This window comes from Eschrichtius robustus, chromosome 5, assembly GCF_028021215.1.
Source record: "Eschrichtius robustus isolate mEscRob2 chromosome 5, mEscRob2.pri, whole genome shotgun sequence".
NCBI classification, from domain to species: Eukaryota; Metazoa; Chordata; class Mammalia; order Artiodactyla; family Eschrichtiidae; genus Eschrichtius; species Eschrichtius robustus.
Genome location: NC_090828.1, coordinates 112,877,848 through 112,899,349, shown reverse-complemented (window position 1 = coordinate 112,899,349; position 21,502 = coordinate 112,877,848).

Genomic DNA, 21,502 nt, shown 5'->3' with positions numbered 1-21,502 from the left:
ATACCCTAACCCTAATGTGTACCTTAACCCTAACCCCTACCCTAACCCTAACACGTAACCTAATCCTAACCTGTACCCTAAACCCAGCCCTAACCCTAAAAGTAACCCTAACCCTAACCCTAAACCGTACCCTACGACATAACCGAACCCGTACCCGAACCCGTACCATAAGCCGTAGCCTAATCCTAATCATAACCCTAAGGTACCCTTGACTGCTTCTGCCTCCAATAGATTTCCTAAGCACTAGTGTTTTAAGGAACAGGTTAAAAAGATAATCGTAATGTGATTCCTTTATAACGGGTGTGTTCCTTATCTTATCCTTGTGTCTAAACTCTTCGCCATGGCTGGACCCCAAATAATATTCCTTGACGTACTAAGTGGTATCTAGAGAGTGGGATAGGTTTAATAAATACCCTAACCCTAATGCGTACCCTAACCGTAACCCCTACCCTAATCCTAACACGTACCCCAATACTAGCCTGTACCCTAAACCGATCCCTAACCCTAAAACTAACCCTAACGCTAACCCTAACCCATAACCTACACCGTATCCGAACCTGTACCCGAAACCTAACCATAAGCAGTACCCTAACCCTAACCCTAACCATAACCCTAACCTACCCTTGACTGCTTCTGCATCCAATAGATTTCCTAAGCACTATTGTTTTAAGGAACAGGTTAAAAAGAGAATCCTAATGTGATTCCTTTATAATGGGTGTGTTCCTTATCTTTTCCTACTGTATAAACTCTTCTCCATGGTTGGACCCCAAATAATATTCCTTTACGTGCAAAGTTTTATCTAGAATGTGGGATAGGTTTAATAAATACCCTTAACCTAATGCGTACCCTTACCCTAACCCCTACCCTAACCCTAACACGTACCCTAATCCTAACCCGTACCCTAAACTGAGCCCTAACTCTAAAACTAACTCTGACCGTAACCCTAACCCATACCCTATGCCGTACCCGAATCCGTACCCTAAGCCGTACCCTAACCCTAACACTAACCCTAACCCTAAGCTAGCCTTGACTGCTTCTGCCTCCAATAGATTTCCTAAGCACTAGTGTTTTAAGGAACAGGTTAAAAAGGGAATCCTAATGTGATTTCTTTATAATAGGTGTGTTCCTTATGTTATCTTAGTGTGTAAACTATTCGCCATGGCTGGACCCCAAATACTATTCCTTTACGTGCTAAGTGGTATCTAGAGAGTGGGATAGGTTTAATAAATATCCTAACCCTAACGCGTACCCTAACGCTAAACCCTACGCTAACCCTAACACGTACCCCAATCCTAACCCGTACCCTAAACCGAGCCGTAACCCTAAAACTAAACTTAATCCTAACCGTAACCCATACACTATGCCGTACCTGAACCCGTACCCGAACCCGTACCATAAGCAGTACCCTAACCCTAACCCAAACCCTAAGCTACCCTTGACTGCTTCTGTTTCCAATAGATTTCCTAAGCACTAGTGTTTTAAGGAACAGGTTAAAAAGAGAATCCTAATGTGTTTTCTTTATAATGAGTGTGTTCCGTATCTTATCCTAGTGTCTAAACTCTTTTCCATGGCTGGATTCCAAATAATATTCTTTTACGTTCTAAGTGGTATCTAGAGAGTGGGAAAGGTTTAATAAATACCCTAACCCTAACGCATACCCAAATCCTAACCCCTACCCTAACCCTAACACTTACACTAATCCTAACCTGTACCCTAAACCGAGCCCTAACCCTAAAACTAAACGTAACCCTAACACATACCCGAACCCGTACTAGAACCCGTACCCGAACCCGTACCCTAAGCCGTACCCTAACACTAACCCTAACCCTAACTGTAACCCGAAGCTACCCTTGACTGATTATGCCTCAAATAGATTTCCTAAGCACTAGTGTTTTAAGGAACAGGTTAAAAAGATAATCATAATGTGATTTCTTTTTAACGGGTGTGTTCCTTATCTTATCCTAGTGTCTAAACTCTTCCCCATGGCTGGACCCCAAATAATATTCATTTACGTGCTAAGTGTTTTCTAGAGGGTGGGATAGGTTTAATAAATACACTAAACCTAAGGTGTACCCTAACCCTAATCCTACCATAACCCTAACACGTAACCTAATCTTAACCCGTACCCTAAAGCGAGCCATAACCCTAAAACTAACCCTAACACTAACCCATACGCTACGCCGTACCCAACCCGTACCCGAATCCGTACCCTAAGCCGTAACCTAACACTAACCCTAACCCGAAGCTACCCTTGACTCCTTCTGCCTCCAATAGATTTGCTAAGCACTAGTGTTTTAAGGAACAGGTTAAAAAGAGAATCCTAATGTGATTTCTTTATAATGGGTGTGTTCCTTATCTTATCCTAGTGTCTAAACTCTTCTCCATGGGGGAACCACAAATAATATTCCTTTACATGCTAAGTGGTATCTAGAGAGTGGGATAGGTTTAATAAATACCCTAAACCTAACACGTACCTTAACCCTAACGCCTACCCTAATCCTAACACGTAAACTAATCCTAACCTGTACCCTAAACCGAGCCCTAACCCTAAAACTAAACTTAATCCTAACCCTAACCCATACACTATGCCGTACCTGAACCCGTACCTGAATCCGTACCATAAGCAGTACCCTAACCCTAACCCTAACCCTAAGCTACCCTTGACCACTTCTGCTTCCAATAGACTTCCTAAGCGCTAGTGTTTTAAGGAACAAGTTAAAAAGAGCATCCTAATGTGATTTCTTTATAATGGGTGTGTTCCTGATATTATCCTAGTGCCTAAACTCTTCTCCAAGGCTGGATTCCTAATAATATTCCTTTACGTTCTAAGTGGTATCTAGAGAGTGGGATACGTTTAATAAATACCCTAATCCTACTGCGTACCCTAACCCTAAACCCTACCATAACTCTAACAAGTACACTAATCTTAACCCGTAACCTAAACCGAGCCCTAACTCTAAAACTAACCCTAAACCTAACACTAACCCATACTCCACGACATATGCGAACCCGTAACCTAAATCGTACCCTAACCCAAACCCTAAGCTACCCTTGACTGCTTCGGCCTCCAATAGATTTCCTAAGCACTAGTGTTTTAAAGAACAGGTTAAAAAGAGAATCCTAATGTGATTTCTTTATAATGGGTGTGTTCCTTATCTTATCCTAGTGTCTAAACTCTTCTCCATGGGGGAACCACAAATAATATTCCTTTACATGCTAAGTGGTATCTAGAGAGTGGGATAGGTTTAATAAATACCCTAACCCTAATGTGTACCTTAACCCTAACCCCTACCCTAACCCTAACACGTAACCTAATCCTAACCTGTACCCTAAACCCAGCCCTAACCCTAAAAGTAACCCTAACCCTAACCCTAAACCGTACCCTACGACATAACCGAACCCGTACCCGAACCCGTACCATAAGCCGTAGCCTAATCCTAATCATAACCCTAAGGTACCCTTGACTGCTTCTGCCTCCAATAGATTTCCTAAGCACTAGTGTTTTAAGGAACAGGTTAAAAAGATAATCGTAATGTGATTCCTTTATAACGGGTGTGTTCCTTATCTTATCCTTGTGTCTAAACTCTTCGCCATGGCTGGACCCCAAATAATATTCCTTGACGTACTAAGTGGTATCTAGAGAGTGGGATAGGTTTAATAAATACCCTAACCCTAACGCGTACCTTAACCCTAACCCCTACCCTAACCCTAACACGTAACCTAATCCCAACCCGTACCAAAAAACCAAGCCCTAACTCTAAAACTAACCCTAAACCTAACACTAACCCATACTCCATGACATACGCGAACCCGTACCCTAAATCGTACCCTAACCCTAACCCTAAGCTACCCTTGACTGCTTCGGCCTCCAATACATTTCCTAAGCACTAGTGTTTTAAGGAACAGGTTAAAAAGAGAATCCTAATGTGATTTCTTTATAATGGGTGTGTTCCTTATCTTATCCTAATGTCTAAACTCTTCTCCATGGCTGGACCCCAAATATTATTCCTTTACGTGCTAAGTGGTATCTAGAGAGTGGGATAGTTTTAATAAATACCCTAACCCTAACGCGTAACCTAACCCTAACACCTACCTTAACCCTAACACGTACCCCAATCCTAACCCGTACCCTAAACTGATCCCTAACCCTAAAACTAAACTTAACCCTAACCCTATCCCATACCCTACCCCGTACCTGAACCCGTACCCGAACCCATACCATAAGCAGTACCCTAACCCTAACTCTAATGCTAAGCTACCCTTGACTTCTTCTGCTTCCAATAGATTTCCTAAGCACTAGTGTTTTAAGGAACAGGTTAAAAAGAGAATCCTAATGGGATTACTTTATATTGGGTGTGTTCCTTATCTTTTCCTACTGTCTAAATTTTTCTCCATGGCTGGAACCCAAATAATATTCCTTTACGTGCTAAGTGTTATCTAGAGTGTGGGATAGGTTTAATACATACACTAAACTTAATGCGTACCCTATCCCTAACCCCTACCCTAGCCCTATCACGTACACTAAACCGAGCCATAACTCTAAAACTAACCGTAACCCTAACCCTAACCCATAACCTACGCCGTACCTGAACCCGTACCCTAATCCGTACCCTAACCCTAACCCTAACCCTAAGCTACCCTTGACTGCTTCTGCCTCCAATAGATTTCATAAGCACTAGTGTTTTAAGTAACAGGTTAAAAAGACAATCCTAATGTGATTTCTTTATAATGGGTGTGTTCCTTATCTTATCCTAGTGTCTAAACTCTTCTCCATGGGGAACCACAAATAATATTCCTTCACATGCTAAGTGGTATCTAGAGAGTGGGATAGGTTTAATAAATGCCCTAGCTCTAACGCGTACCTTAACCCTAACCCCTACCCTAATCCTAACACGTAACCTAATCCTATCCCGTACCCAAAACTGAGCCCTAACTGTAAAACTAACCCTAACCCTAACGCTAACCCATTCTCTGCACCGTACCCGAACCCATACCCTAAGCCTAACACTATCCCTAACCCTAAACCTAAGCTACCCTTGATTGCTCCTGCCTCCAATAGATTCCCTAAGCACTAGTGTTTTAAGGAACAGGTTAAAAAGAGAATCCTAATGTGATTTCTTTGTAATGGTTGTGTTCCTTATCTTATCCTAATGTCTAAACTCTTCTACATGGCTAGACCCCAAATAATATTCTTTATGTGCTAAGTGGTATGTAGAGAGTGGGATAGGTTTAATAAATACCCTAACCCTAACGCGTATCCTAACCCTATCCCCTACCATTACCCTAACACGTACCCTAATCCTAACCTGTACCCTAAACCGAGCCCTAACCCTAAAATTAACCCTAAAACTAACCCTAAACTATACCATACGCCATACCCGAACCCGTAACCGAACCCGTACCATAAGCCGTACACTAACCCTAACCCTAAACCTAAGGTACCCTTGAATGCTTCTGCCTCCAATAGATTTCCTAAGCACTAGTGTTTTAAAGAACAGATTAAAAAGAGAATCCTAATGTGATTTCTTTACAATGGGTGTGTTCCTTATCCTATCCTAGTGTCTAAACTCTTTTCCATCCCTGGATTCCAAATAATTCTCTTTTACGTTCTAAGTGGTATCTAGAGAGTGGGATAGGTTTAATAAATACCCTAAAGCTAACGCGTACACTAACCCTAACCCCTACCCTAACCCTAACACCTACACTAATCCTAATTCCTACCCTAAACCGAGCCCTAACCCTAAAACTAACCCTAACCCTAACCCGTACTCGAACCCGTACCCGAATCTGTACCCTAAGCCGTACCCTAACACTAACCCTAACCCTAACACTAACCCGAAGCCACCCTTGACTGCTTATGCCTCAAATAGATTTCCTAAGCCCTAGTGTTTTAAGAAACAGGTTAAAAAGAGAATCCTAATGTGATTCCTTTATAATGGGTGTGTTCCTTATCTTATCCTAGTGTCTAAACTCTTCTCCATGGCTGGACCCCAAATAATATTCCTTTACATGGTAAGTGGTATCTAGAGACTGGGATAGCTTTAATAAATACCCTAACCCTAACGTTTACCCTAAACCTATCCCCTACCCTAACTCTAACATGTACCCTAATCTTAACCCGTACCCTAAACCGATCCCCAACCCTAAAACTAACCCTAACCCTAACCCTAAACCATACCCTACGCCATACCCGAACCCGTACCCGAACCCGTACCCTATGCCGTACCCTAACACTAACCCTAACCCTCACCCTAACCCTAAGCTATCCTTGACTGCTTCTGCCTCCAATAGATTTCTTAAACACTAGTGTTTTAAGGAACAGATTAAAAAGAGAATCCCAATGTGATTTCTTTATTATGGGTGTGTTCCTTATCTTATCCTAGTGTCTAAACTCTTCTGCATGGCTGGACAGAAAATAATATTCCTTTATGTGCTAAGTGGTATCTAGAGAGTGGGATAGATTTAATAAATAACCTAACCTTAAAGCGTACCCTAACCCTAACCCCTACCCTAACCCTAACACGTACCCTAATCCTAATCCGTAACCTAAACTAAGCCCTAACACTACAACTAACTCTAACCCTAACCCTAAAACATGCCCTATGCCGTACCCGAATCCTTACCCTAAGCCGTACCCTAAACCTAATCCTAAGCTAGCCTTGACTGCTTCTGCCTCCAATGGATTTCCTAAGCACTAGTGTTTTAATGAACAGGTTAAAAAGAGAATCCTAATGTGATTTCTTTATAATAGGTGTGTTCCTTATGTTATCCTAGTGTGTAAACTATTCTCCATGGCTGGACCCCAAATAATATTCCTTTACGTGCTAAGTGGTATCTAGAGAGTGGGATAGGTTTAATAAATACCCTAACCCTAATGCGTACCCTAACCGTAACCCCTACCCTAATCCTAACACGTACCCCAATACTAGCCTGTACCCTAAACCGATCCCTAACCCTAAAACTAACCCTAACGCTAACCCTAACCCATAACCTACACCGTATCCGAACCTGTACCCGAAACCTAACCATAAGCAGTACCCTAACCCTAACCCTAACCATAACCCTAACCTACCCTTGACTGCTTCTGCATCCAATAGATTTCCTAAGCACTATTGTTTTAAGGAACAGGTTAAAAAGAGAATCCTAATGTGATTCCTTTATAATGGGTGTGTTCCTAATCTTTTCCTACTGTATAAACTCTTCTCCATGGTTGGACCCCAAATAATATTCCTTTACGTGCAAAGTTTTATCTAGAATGTGGGATAGGTTTAATAAATACCCTTAACCTAATGCGTACCCTTACCCTAACACGTACCCTAATCCTAACCCGTACCCTAAACTGAGCCCTAACTCTAAAACTAACTCTGACCCTAACCCTAACCCATACCCTATGCCGTACCCGAATCCGTACCCTAAGCCGTACCCTAACCCTAACACTAACCCTAACCCTAAGCTAGCCTTGACTGCTTCTGCCTCCAATAGATTTCCTAAGCACTAGTGTTTTAAGGAACAGGTTAAAAAGGGAATCCTAATGTGATTTCTTTATAATAGGTGTGTTCCTTATGTTATCTTAGTGTGTAAACTATTCGCCATGGCTGGACCCCAAATACTATTCCTTTACGTGCTAAGTGGTATCTAGAGAGTGGGATAGGTTTAATAAATATCCTAACCCTAACGCGTACCCTAACGCTAAACCCTACGCTAACCCTAACACGTACCCCAATCCTAACCCGTACCCTAAACCGAGCCGTAACCCTAAAACTAAACTTAATCCTAACCGTAACCCATACACTATGCCGTACCTGAACCCGTACCCGAACCCGTACCATAAGCAGTACCCTAACCCTAACCCAAACCCTAAGCTACCCTTGACTGCTTCTGTTTCCAATAGATTTCCTAAGCACTAGTGTTTTAAGGAACAGGTTAAAAAGAGAATCCTAATGTGTTTTCTTTATAATGAGTGTGTTCCGTATCTTATCCTAGTGTCTAAACTCTTTTCCATGGCTGGATTCCAAATAATATTCTTTTACGTTCTAAGTGGTATCTAGAGAGTGGGAAAGGTTTAATAAATACCCTAACCCTAACGCATACCCAAATCCTAACCCCTACCCTAACCCTAACACTTACACTAATCCTAACCTGTACCCTAAACCGAGCCCTAACCCTAAAACTAAACGTAACCCTAACACATACCCGAACCCGTACTAGAACCCGTACCCGAACCCGTACCCTAAGCCGTACCCTAACACTAACCCTAACCCTAACTGTAACCCGAAGCTACCCTTGACTGATTATGCCTCAAATAGATTTCCTAAGCACTAGTGTTTTAAGGAACAGGTTAAAAAGATAATCATAATGTGATTTCTTTTTAACGGGTGTGTTCCTTATCTTATCCTAGTGTCTAAACTCTTCCCCATGGCTGGACCCCAAATAATATTCATTCACGTGCTAAGTGTTTTCTAGAGGGTGGGATAGGTTTAATAAATACACTAAACCTAAGGTGTACCCTAACCCTAATCCTACCATAACCCTAACACGTAACCTAATCTTAACCCGTACCCTAAAGCGAGCCATAACCCTAAAACTAACCCTAACACTAACCCATACGCTACGCCGTACCCAACCCGTACCCGAATCCGTACCCTAAGCCGTAACCTAACACTAACCCTAACCCGAAGCTACCCTTGACTCCTTCTGCCTCCAATAGATTTGCTAAGCACTAGTGTTTTAAGGAACAGGTTAAAAAGAGAATCCTAATGTGATTTCTTTATAATGGGTGTGTTCCTTATCTTATCCTAGTGTCTAAACTCTTCTCCATGGGGGAACCACAAATAATATTCCTTTACATGCTAAGTGGTATCTAGAGAGTGGGATAGGTTTAATAAATACACTAAACCTAACACGTACCTTAACCCTAACGCCTACCCTAATCCTAACACGTAAACTAATCCTAACCTGTACCCTAAACCGAGCCCTAACCCTAAAAGTAACCCTAACCCTAACCCTAAACCGTACCCTACGACGTACCCGAACCCGTACCCGAACCCGTACCATAAGCCGTACCCTAACCCTAATCATAACCCTAAGGTACCCTTGACTCCTTCTGCCTCCAATAGGTTTCCTAAGCACTAGTGTTTTAAGGAACAGGTTAAAAAGAGAATCCTAATGTGATTTCTTTATAATGGGTGTGTTTTTTATCTTATCCTAGTGTCTAAACTCTTCTCCATGGGGGAACCAGAAATAATATTCCTTTACATGCTAAGTGGTATCTAGAGAGTGGGATAGGTTTAATAAATACCCTAACCCTAACGCATACCCCAACCCTATCTCCTACCATTACCCTAACACGTAGCCTAATCCTAACCTGTACCCTAAAACCGAGCCCTAACCGTAAAACTAACCCTAAACCTAACCCTAAACCATAACCTACGACATACCCACACCCGACCCGAACCCGTACCATAAGCCGTACCCTATACCTAACCCTAACCCTAAGGTACCCTTGACTGCTTCTGCCTCCAATATATTTCGTAAGCACTAGTGTTTTAAGGAACAGGTTAAAAAGTTAATCGTAATGTGATTTCTTTATAACGGGTGTGTTCCTTATCTTAACCTAGTGTCTAAACTCTTTTCCATGGCTGGACCCCAAAAAATATCCCTTTACGTGCTAAGTGGTATCTAGAGTGTGGGATAGTTTTAATAACTAACCTAACCCTAACGCGTACACTAAACCTAACTCCTCCCTTAATCCTAACACGTACCCCAATCCTAACCCGTACCATAAACTGATCCCTAACCCTAAAACTAAACCTAACCCTAACCCTAACCCATACACTACGCCGTACCTGAACCCGTACCCGAACCCGTACTATAAGCAGTAGCCTAACCCTAACCCTAACTCTAACCCTAAGCTACCCTTGACTGCTTCTGCTACCAATAGATTTCCTAAGCACTAGTGTTTTAAGGAACAGATTAAAAAGAGAATCCTAATGTGATTTCTTTATAATGGGTGTGTTCCTTATCTTATCCTAGTGTCTAAACTCTTTTCCATGGCTGGATTCCAAATAATATTCTTTTACGTTCTAAGTGGTATCTAGAGAGTGGGATAGGTTTAATAAATACCCTAACCCTAACGCGTACCCAAATCCTAACCCCTACCCTAACCCTAACACCTACACTAATCCTAACCTGTACCCTAAACCGAGCCCTAACCCTAAAACTAAACATAACCCTAACCCATACCCGAACCCGTACCCGAATCTGTACCCTAAGCCGTACCCTAACACTAACCCTAACCCTAAATGTAACCCGAAGCTACCCTGGATTGATTATGCCTCAAATAGATTTCCTAAGCACTAGTGTTTTAAGGAACACGTTGAAAAGACAATCGTAATGTGATTTCTTTATATCGGGTGTGTTCCTTATCTTATCCTAGTGTCTAAACTCTTCTCCATGACTGGACACCAAATAATATTCCTTTACGTGCTAAGTGTTATCTACAGTGTGGGATAGGTTTAATAAATACCCTAAAGCTAAGGCGTACCCTAACCCTAACCCCTACCCTAACCCTAACACGTACCCTAATCCTAACCCATACCCTAAACCGAGCCCTAATCCTACAACTAACTCTAACCCAACCCTAACACATACCCTATGCCGTACCCGAATCCGTACCCTAAGCCATACCCTAACCCTAACCCTAAGCCTAACTCAAGCTATCCTTGACTGCTTCTGCCTCCAATAGATGTCCTAAGCACTAGTGTTTTATGGAACAGGTTAAAAAGAGAATCCTAATGTGATTTCTTTATAATACGTGTGTTCCTTATCTTATCCTAGTGTCTAAACTCTTCTCCATGGCTGGACCCAAAATAATATTCCTTTATGTGATAAGTGGTATCTAGAGAGTGGGATAGGTTTAATAACTAACCTAACCTTAACGCGTACCCTAACCCTATCCACTACCCTAACACTAACACGTACCCAAATCCTAAAACGTACCCTAAATCGAGCCCTAACCCTAAAACTAACCCTAATCCTAACCCAAACACAAAACCTAAGCCATACCCGAACCCGTACCCTAAGCCGTACCATAACCCTAACGCTAACCCTAAGCTCCCCTTGACTGCTTCTACCTCCATTAGATTTCCTAAGCACTAGTGTTTTAAGGAACAGGCTAAAAAGAGAATCGTAATGTCATTTCTTTATAATAGGTGTGTTCCTTATGTTATCATAGTGTGTAAACTCTTCTCCATGGCTGGACCCCAAATAATATTCCTTTACGTGCTAAGTGATATCTAGAGATTGGGATAGGTTTAATAAATACCCTAACCCTAACGCATAACCTAATCCTAACCCCTTCCCTAACCCTAACACGTACCCCAATCCTAACCCGTACTTTAAAGCGATCCCTAACCCTAAAACTAACCATAACCCTAACCCTAAACCACACCCTACGCCGTACCCGAACCCGTAGCAGAAATCTTACCATAAGCAGTTCCCTAACCCTAACCCTAACACTAACCCTAAGCTACCTTTGACTGCTTCTGCTTCCAATAGATTTCCTAAGCACTAGTGTTTTAAGGAACAGGTTAAAAAGAGAATCCTAATGTGATTTCTGTATAATGGCTGTGTTCCTGATATTATCCTAGTGCCTAAACTCTTCTCCAAGGCTGGATTCCAAATAATAATCCTTTACGTTCTAAGTCGTATCTAGAGAGTGGGATATGTTTAATAAATACCCTAATCCTAACGCGTACCCTAACCCTAACCCATACCCTAACCCTAACACGTAAACTAATCTAACCCGTATCCTAAACCGAGCCCTAACCCTAAAACTAACCCTAGCCCTAACCCATACCCTACGCCGTACCCGAACCCGTAACCGAATCCGTGCCCTAAACCGTACCCTAACACTAACCCTAACACTAACCCTAACCCGAAGCTACCCTTGACTCCTTCTGCCTGCAATAGATTTCCTAAGAACTAGTGTTTTAAGGAACAGGTTAAAAAGAGAATCTTAATGTGATTTCTTTATAATGGGTGTGTTCCTTATCTTATCCTAGTGTCTAAACTCTTCTCCATGGGTGAACCACAAATAATATTCCTTTACAGGCTAAGTGGTATCTAGAGAGTGGGATAGGTTTAATAAATACCCTAACCCTAACGCGTACCCTAACCCTAACACGTAACCTAATCCTAACCCGTACCCAAATCTGAGCCTTAACTGTAAAACTAACACTAACCCTAACCCATACTCTGCACCGTACCCGAACCCGTACCCGAATCCGTACCCTAAGCCGTACCCTAACACTAACCCTAACCCTAACACTAACCCGAAGCTACCCTTGACTGCTTATGCCTCAAATAGATTTCCTAAGCCCTAGTGTTTTAAGGAACAGGTAAAAAAGAGAATCATAATGTGATTTCCTTATAATGGGTTTGTTCCTTATCTTTTGCTACTGTCTAAACACTTCTCCATGGCTGGAACCCAAATAATATTCCTTTACGTGTTAAGTGTTATCTAGAGTGTGGGATAGGTTTAATAAATACACTAAACCTAATGCGTACCCTAACCATAACCCCTACCCTAACCCTAACACGTACCCTAATACTAAGCCATACCCTAAACCGAGCCCTAACCCTAAAACTAACTCTAACCCTAACTCTAACCCATACCCTATACCGTACCCGAATCCGTACCCTAAGCCGTACACTAACACTTACCCTAACACTAACCATAACCCGAAGCTACCCTTGACTCCTTCTGCTTCCAATAGATTTCCTAAGCACTAGTGTTTTAAGGAACAGGTTAAAAAGAGCATCCTAATGTGATTTCTTTATAATGGGTGTGTTCCTATCTTATCCTAGTGTCTAAACTCTTCTCCATGGCTGGACCCAAATAATATTCCTTTACATGCTAAGTGGTATCTAGAGAGTGGGATAGGTTTAATAAATACCCTAAACCTAACACGTACCTTAACCCTAACGCCTACCCTAACCCTAACACGTAACCTAATACTAACCTGTACCCTAAACCGAGCCCTAACCCTATAACTAACCCTAACCCTAACCCTAAACCATACACTATGACATACCCGAACAAGTTTCATAAGCCTTACCCTAACCCTAATCATAACCCTAAGGTACCCTTGACTGCTGCTGCCTCCAATAGATTTCCTAAGCACTAGTATTTTAAGGAACAGGTTAAAAAGGTAATCGTAATGTGATTCCTTTATAACGGGTGTCTTCCTTATCTTATCCTAGTGTCTAAATTCTTCTCCATGGCTGGACTCAAATAATATTCCTTTACATGCTAAGTGGTATCTAGAGAGTGGGATAGGTTTAATAAATACCCTAAACCTCACACGTACCTTAACCCTAACCCCTACCCTAACCCTAACACGTAACCTAATCCTAACCCGTACCAAAAAACCGAGCCCTAACTCTAAAACTAACCCTAAACCTAACCATAACCCATACTCCACGACGTAACCGAACCCGTACCCTAAATCGTACCCTAACCCTAACCCTAACCCTAAGCTACCCTTGACTGCTTCTGCCTCCAATAGATTTCCTAAGCACTAGTGTTTTAAGGAACAGGTTAAAAAGAGAATCCTAATGTGATTTGTTTTTAATGGGTGTGTTCCTTATCTTATCCTTAAGTCTAAATTCTTCTACATGGCTGGACCCCAAATAATATTTCTTTATGTGCTAAGTGGTATCTAGAGAGTGGGATAGGTTTAATAACTAACCTAACCTTAACGCGTACCCTAACCCTATCAACTACCCTAACCCTAACACGTACCCTAATCCTAACACGTACCCTACACCGAGCCCTAACCCTAAAACTAACCCTAATCCTAACCCTAAACCATACCCTACGCCGTACCCGAATCCGTACCCGAAACCTTAGCATAAGCAGTACCCTAACCCTAACCCTAACCCTAAGCTACCCTTGACTGCTTCTGCTTCCAATACATTTCCTAAGCACTAGTGTTGTAAGGAACAGGTTAAAAGGACAATCCTAATGTGATTTCTTTATAATGGGTATGTTCCTGATATTATCCTAGTGCCTAAACTCTTCTCCAAGGCTGGATTCCAAATAATATTCCTTTACGTTTTAGTCGTATCTAGAGAGTGGGATATGTTTAATAATTACCCTAATCCTAACACGTACCCTAACCCTAACCCATACCCTAACCGTAACAAGTAAACTAATCTTAACCCGAACCCTAAACCGAGCCCTAACCATAAAACTAACCCTAACCCTAACCCATACCCTACGCCGTACCCGAACCCGTACCCGAATCCGTACCCTAAGCCGTACCCTAACACTAACCCTAACACTAACCCTAACCCGAAGCTACCCATGACTCCTTCTGCCTCCAATAGATTTCCTAAGCACTAGTGTTTTAAGTAACAGGTTAAAAAGACAATCCTAATGTGATTTCTTTATAATGGGTGTGTTCCTTATCTTATCCTAGTGTCTAAACTCTTCTCCATGGGGAACCACAAATAATATTCCTTCACATGCTAAGTGGTATCTAGAGAGTGGGATAGGTTTAATAAATGCCCTAGCTCTAACGCGTACCTTAACCCTAACCCCTACCCTAACCCTAACACGTAACCTAATCCTAACCTGTACCCTAAACCCAGCCCTAACCCTAAAAGTAACCCTAACCCTAACCCTAAACCGTACCCTACGACATAACCGAACCCGTACCCGAACCCGTACCATAAGCCATAGCCTAATCCTAATCATAACCCTAAGGTACCCTTGACTGCTTCTGCCTCCAATAGATTTCCTAAGCACTAGTGTTTTAAGGAACAGGTTAAAAAGATAATCGTAATGTGATTCCTTTATAACGGGTGTGTTCCTTATCTTATCCTTGTGTCTAAACTCTTCGCCATGGCTGGACCCCAAATAATATTCCTTGACGTACTAAGTGGTATCTAGAGAGTGGGATAGGTTTAATAAATACCCTAACCCTAACGCGTACCTTAACCCTAACCCCTACCCTAACCCTAACACGTAACCTAATCCCAACCCGTACCAAAAAACCAAGCCCTAACTCTAAAACTAACCCTAAACCTAACACTAACCCATACTCCATGACATACGCGAACCCGTACCCTAAATCGTACCCTAACCCTAACCCTAAGCTACCCTTGACTGCTTCGGCCTCCAATACATTTCCTAAGCACTAGTGTTTTAAGGAACAGGTTAAAAAGAGAATCCTAATGTGATTTCTTTGTAATGGTTGTGTTCCTTATCTTATCCTAATGTCTAAACTCTTCTACATGGCTAGACCCCAAATAATATTCTTTATGTGCTAAGTGGTATGTAGAGAGTGGGATAGGTTTAATAAATACCCTAACCCTAACGCGTATCCTAACCCTATCCCCTACCATTACCCTAACACGTACCCTAATCCTAACCTGTACCCTAAACCGAGCCCTAACCCTAAAATTAACCCTAAAACTAACCCTAAACTATACCATACGCCATACCCGAACCCGTAACCGAACCCGTACCATAAGCCGTACACTAACCCTAACCCTAAACCTAAGGTACCCTTGAATGCTTCTGCCTCCAATAGATTTCCTAAGCACTAGTGTTTTAAAGAACAGATTAAAAAGAGAATCCTAATGTGATTTCTTTACAATGGGTGTGTTCCTTATCCTATCCTAGTGTCTAAACTCTTTTCCATCCCTGGATTCCAAATAATTCTCTTTTACGTTCTAAGTGGTATCTAGAGAGTGGGATAGGTTTAATAAATACCCTAAAGCTAACGCGTACACTAACCCTAACCCCTACCCTAACCCTAACACCTACACTAATCCTAATTCCTACCCTAAACCGAGCCCTAACCCTAAAACTAACCCTAACCCTAACCCATACTCGAACCCGTACCCGAATCTGTACCCTAAGCCGTACCCTAACACTAACCCTAACCCTAACACTAACCCGAAGCCACCCTTGACTGCTTATGCCTCAAATAGATTTCCTAAGCCCTAGTGTTTTAAGAAACAGGTTAAAAAGAGAATCCTAATGTGATTCCTTTATAATGGGTGTGTTCCTTATCTTATCCTAGTGTCTAAACTCTTCTCCATGGCTGGACCCCAAATAATATTCCTTTACATGGTAAGTGGTATCTAGAGACTGGGATAGCTTTAATAAATACCCTAACCCTAACGTTTACCCTAAACCTATCCCCTACCCTAACTCTAACATGTACCCTAATCTTAACCCGTACCCTAAACCGATCCCCAACCCTAAAACTAACCCTAACCCTAACCCTAAACCATACCCTACGCCGTACCCGAACCCGTACCCGAACCCGTACCCTATGCCGTACCCTAACACTAACCCTAACCCTCACCCTAACCCTAAGCTATCCTTGACTGCTTCTGCCTCCAATAGATTTCTTAAACACTAGTGTTTTAAGGAACAGATTAAAAAGAGAATCCCAATGTGATTTCTTTATTATGGGTGTGTTCCTTATCTTATCCTAGTGTCTAAACTCTTCTGCATGGCTGGACAGAAAATAATATTCCTTTATGTGCTAAGTGGTATCTAGAGAGTGGGATAGATTTAATAAATAACCTAACCTTAAAGCGTACCCTAACCCTAACCCCTACCCTAACCCTAACACGTACCCTAATCCTAATCCGTAACCTAAACTAAGCCCTAACACTACAACTAACTCTAACCCTAACCCTAAAACATGCCCTATGCCGTACCCGAATCCTTACCCTAAGCCGTACCCTAAACCTAATCCTAAGCTAGCCTTGACTGCTTCTGCCTCCAATGGATTTCCTAAGCACTAGTGTTTTAATGAACAGGTTAAAAAGAGAATCCTAATGTGATTTCTTTATAATAGGTGTGTTCCTTATGTTATCCTAGTGTGTAAACTATTCTCCATGGCTGGACCCCAAATAATATTCCTTTACGTGCTAAGTGGTATCTAGAGAGTGGGATAGGTTTAATAAATACCCTAACCCTAATGCGTACCCTAACCGTAACCCCTACCCTAATCCTAACACGTACCCCAATACTAGCCTGTACCCTAAACCGATCCCTAACCCTAAAACTAACCCTAACGCTAACCCTAACCCATAACCTACACCGTATCCGAACCTGTACCCGAAACCTAACCATAAGCAGTACCCTAACCCTAACCCTAACCATAACCCTAACCTACCCTTGACTGCTTCTGCATCCAATAGATTTCCTAAGCACTATTGTTTTAAGGAACAGGTTAAAAAGAGAATCCTAATGTGATTCCTTTATAATGGGTGTGTTCCTTATCTTTTCCTACTGTATAAACTCTTCTCCATGGTTGGACCCCAAATAATATTCCTTTACGTGCAAAGTTTTATCTAGAATGTGGGATAGGTTTAATAAATACCCTTAACCTAATGCGTACCCTTACCCTAACCCCTACCCTAACCCTAACACGTACCCTAATCCTAACCCGTACCCTAAACTGAGCCCTAACTCTAAAACTAACTCTGACCCTAACCCTAACCCATACCCTATGCCGTACCCGAATCCGTACCCTAAGCCGTACCCTAACCCTAACACTAACCCTAACCCTAAGCTAGCCTTGACTGCTTCTGCCTCCAATAGATTTCCTAAGCACTAGTGTTTTAAGGAACAGGTTAAAAAGGGAATCCTAATGTGATTTCTTTATAATAGGTGTGTTCCTTATGTTATCTTAGTGTGTAAACTATTCGCCATGGCTGGACCCCAAATACTATTCCTTTACGTGCTAAGTGGTATCTAGAGAGTGGGATAGGTTTAATAAATATCCTAACCCTAACGCGTACCCTAACGCTAAACCCTACGCTAACCCTAACACGTACCCCAATCCTAACCCGTACCCTAAACCGAGCCGTAACCCTAAAACTAAACTTAATCCTAACCGTAACCCATACACTATGCCGTACCTGAACCCGTACCCGAACCCGTACCATAAGCAGTACCCTAACCCTAACCCAAACCCTAAGCTACCCTTGACTGCTTCTGTTTCCAATAGATTTCCTAAGCACTAGTGTTTTAAGGAACAGGTTAAAAAGAGAATCCTAATGTGTTTTCTTTATAATGAGTGTGTTCCGTATCTTATCCTAGTGTCTAAACTCTTTTCCATGGCTGGATTCCAAATAATATTCTTTTACGTTCTAAGTGGTATCTAGAGAGTGGGAAAGGTTTAATAAATACCCTAACCCTAACGCATACCCAAATCCTAACCCCTACCCTAACCCTAACACTTACACTAATCCTAACCTGTACCCTAAACCGAGCCCTAACCCTAAAACTAAACGTAACCCTAACACATACCCGAACCCGTACTAGAACCCGTACCCGAACCCGTACCCTAAGCCGTACCCTAACACTAACCCTAACCCTAACTGTAACCCGAAGCTACCCTTGACTGATTATGCCTCAAATAGATTTCCTAAGCACTAGTGTTTTAAGGAACAGGTTAAAAAGATAATCATAATGTGATTTCTTTTTAACGGGTGTGTTCCTTATCTTATCCTAGTGTCTAAACTCTTCCCCATGGCTGGACCCCAAATAATATTCATTCACGTGCTAAGTGTTTTCTAGAGGGTGGGATAGGTTTAATAAATACACTAAACCTAAGGTGTACCCTAACCCTAATCCTACCATAACCCTAACACGTAACCTAATCTTAACCCGTACCCTAAAGCGAGCCATAACCCTAAAACTAACCCTAACACTAACCCATACGCTACGCCGTACCCAACCCGTACCCGAATCCGTACCCTAAGCCGTAACCTAACACTAACCCTAACCCGAAGCTACCCTTGACTCCTTCTGCCTCCAATAGATTTGCTAAGCACTAGTGTTTTAAGGAACAGGTTAAAAAGAGAATCCTAATGTGATTTCTTTATAATGGGTGTGTTCCTTATCTTATCCTAGTGTCTAAACTCTTCTCCATGGGGGAACCACAAATAATATTCCTTTACATGCTAAGTGGTATCTAGAGAGTGGGATAGGTTTAATAAATACCCTAAACCTAACACGTACCTTAACCCTAACGCCTACCCTAATCCTAACACGTAAACTAATCCTAACCTGTACCCTAAACCGAGCCCTAACCCTAAAACTAAACTTAATCCTAACCCTAACCCATACACTATGCCGTACCTGAACCCGTACCTGAATCCGTACCATAAGCAGTACCCTAACCCTAACCCTAACCCTAAGCTACCCTTGACCACTTCTGCTTCCAATAGACTTCCTAAGCGCTAGTGTTTTAAGGAACAAGTTAAAAAGAGCATCCTAATGTGATTTCTTTATAATGGGTGTGTTCCTGATATTATCCTAGTGCCTAAACTCTTCTCCAAGGCTGGATTCCTAATAATATTCCTTTACGTTCTAAGTGGTATCTAGAGAGTGGGATACGTTTAATAAATACCCTAATCCTACTGCGTACCCTAACCCTAAACCCTACCATAACTCTAACAAGTACACTAATCTTAACCCGTAACCTAAACCGAGCCCTAACTCTAAAACTAACCCTAAACCTAACACTAACCCATACTCCACGACATATGCGAACCCGTAACCTAAATCGTACCCTAACCCAAACCCTAAGCTACCCTTGACTGCTTCGGCCTCCAATAGATTTCCTAAGCACTAGTGTTTTAAAGAACAGGTTAAAAAGAGAATCCTAATGTGATTTCTTTATAATGGGTGTGTTCCTTATCTTATCCTAGTGTCTAAACTCTTCTCCATGGGGGAACCACAAATAATATTCCTTTACATGCTAAGTGGTATCTAGAGAGTGGGATAGGTTTAATAAATACCCTAACCCTAATGTGTACCTTAACCCTAACCCCTACCCTAACCCTAACACGTAACCTAATCCTAACCTGTACCCTAAACCCAGCCCTAACCCTAAAAGTAACCCTAACCCTAACCCTAAACCGTACCCTACGACATAACCGAACCCGTACCCGAACCCGTACCATAAGCCGTAGCCTAATCCTAATCATAACCCTAAGGTACCCTTGACTGCTTCTGCCTCCAATAGATTTCCTAAGCACTAGTGTTTTAAGGAACAGGTTAAAAAGATAATCGTAATGTGATTCCTTTATAACGGGTGTGTTCCTTATCTTATCCTTGTGTCTAAACTCTTCGCCATGGCTGGACCCCAAATAATATTCCTTGACGTACTAAGTGGTATCTAGAGAGTGGGATAGGTTTAATAAATACCCTAACCCTAATGCGTACCCTAACCGTAACCCCTACCCTAATCCTAACACGTACCCCAATACTAGCCTGTACCCTAAACCGATCCCTAACCCTAAAACTAACCCTAACGCTAACCCTAACCCATAACCTACACCGTATCCGAACCTGTACCCGAAACCTAACCATAAGCAGTACCCTAACCCTAACCCTAACCATAACCCTAACCTACCCTTGACTGCTTCTGCATCCAATAGATTTCCTAAGCACTATTGTTTTAAGGAACAGGTTAAAAAGAGAATCCTAATGTGATTCCTTTATAATGGGTGTGTTCCTTATCTTTTCCTACTGTATAAACTCTTCTCCATGGTTGGACCCCAAATAATATTCCTTTACGTGCAAAGTTTTATCTAGAATGTGGGATAGGTTTAATAAATACCCTTAACCTAATGCGTACCCTTACCCTAACCCCTACCCTAACCCTAACACGTACCCTAATCCTAACCCGTACCCTAATCTGAGCCCTAACTCTAAAACTAACTCTGACCGTAACCCTAACCCATACCCTATGCCGTACCCGAATCCGTACCCTAAGCCGTACCCTAACCCTAACACTAACCCTAACCCTAAGCTAGCCTTGACTGCTTCTGCCTCCAATAGATTTCCTAAGCACTAGTGTTTTAAGGAACAGGTTAAAAAGGGAATCCTAATGTGATTTCTTTATAATAGGTGTGTTCCTTATGTTATCTTAGTGTGTAAACTATTCGCCATGGCTGGACCCCAAATACTATTCCTTTACGTGCTAAGTGGTATCTAGAGAGTGGGATAGGTTTAATAAATATCCTAACCCTAACGCGTACCCTAACGCTAAACCCTACGCTAACCCTAACACGTACCCCAATCCTAACCCGTACCCTAAACCGAGCCGTAACCCTAAAACTAAACTTAATCCTAACCGTAACCCATACACTATGCCGTACCTGAACCCGTACCCGAACCCGTACCATAAGCAGTACCCTAACCCTAACCCAAACCCTAAGCTACCCTTGACTGCTTCTGTTTCCAATAGATTTCCTAAGCACTAGTGTTTTAAGGAACAGGTTAAAAAGAGAATCCTAATGTGTTTTCTTTATAATGAGTGTGTTCCGTATCTTATCCTAGTGTCTAAACTCTTTTCCATGGCTGGATTCCAAATAATATTCTTTTACGTTCTAAGTGGTATCTAGAGAGTGGGAAAGGTTTAATAAATACCCTAACCCTAACGCATACCCAAATCCT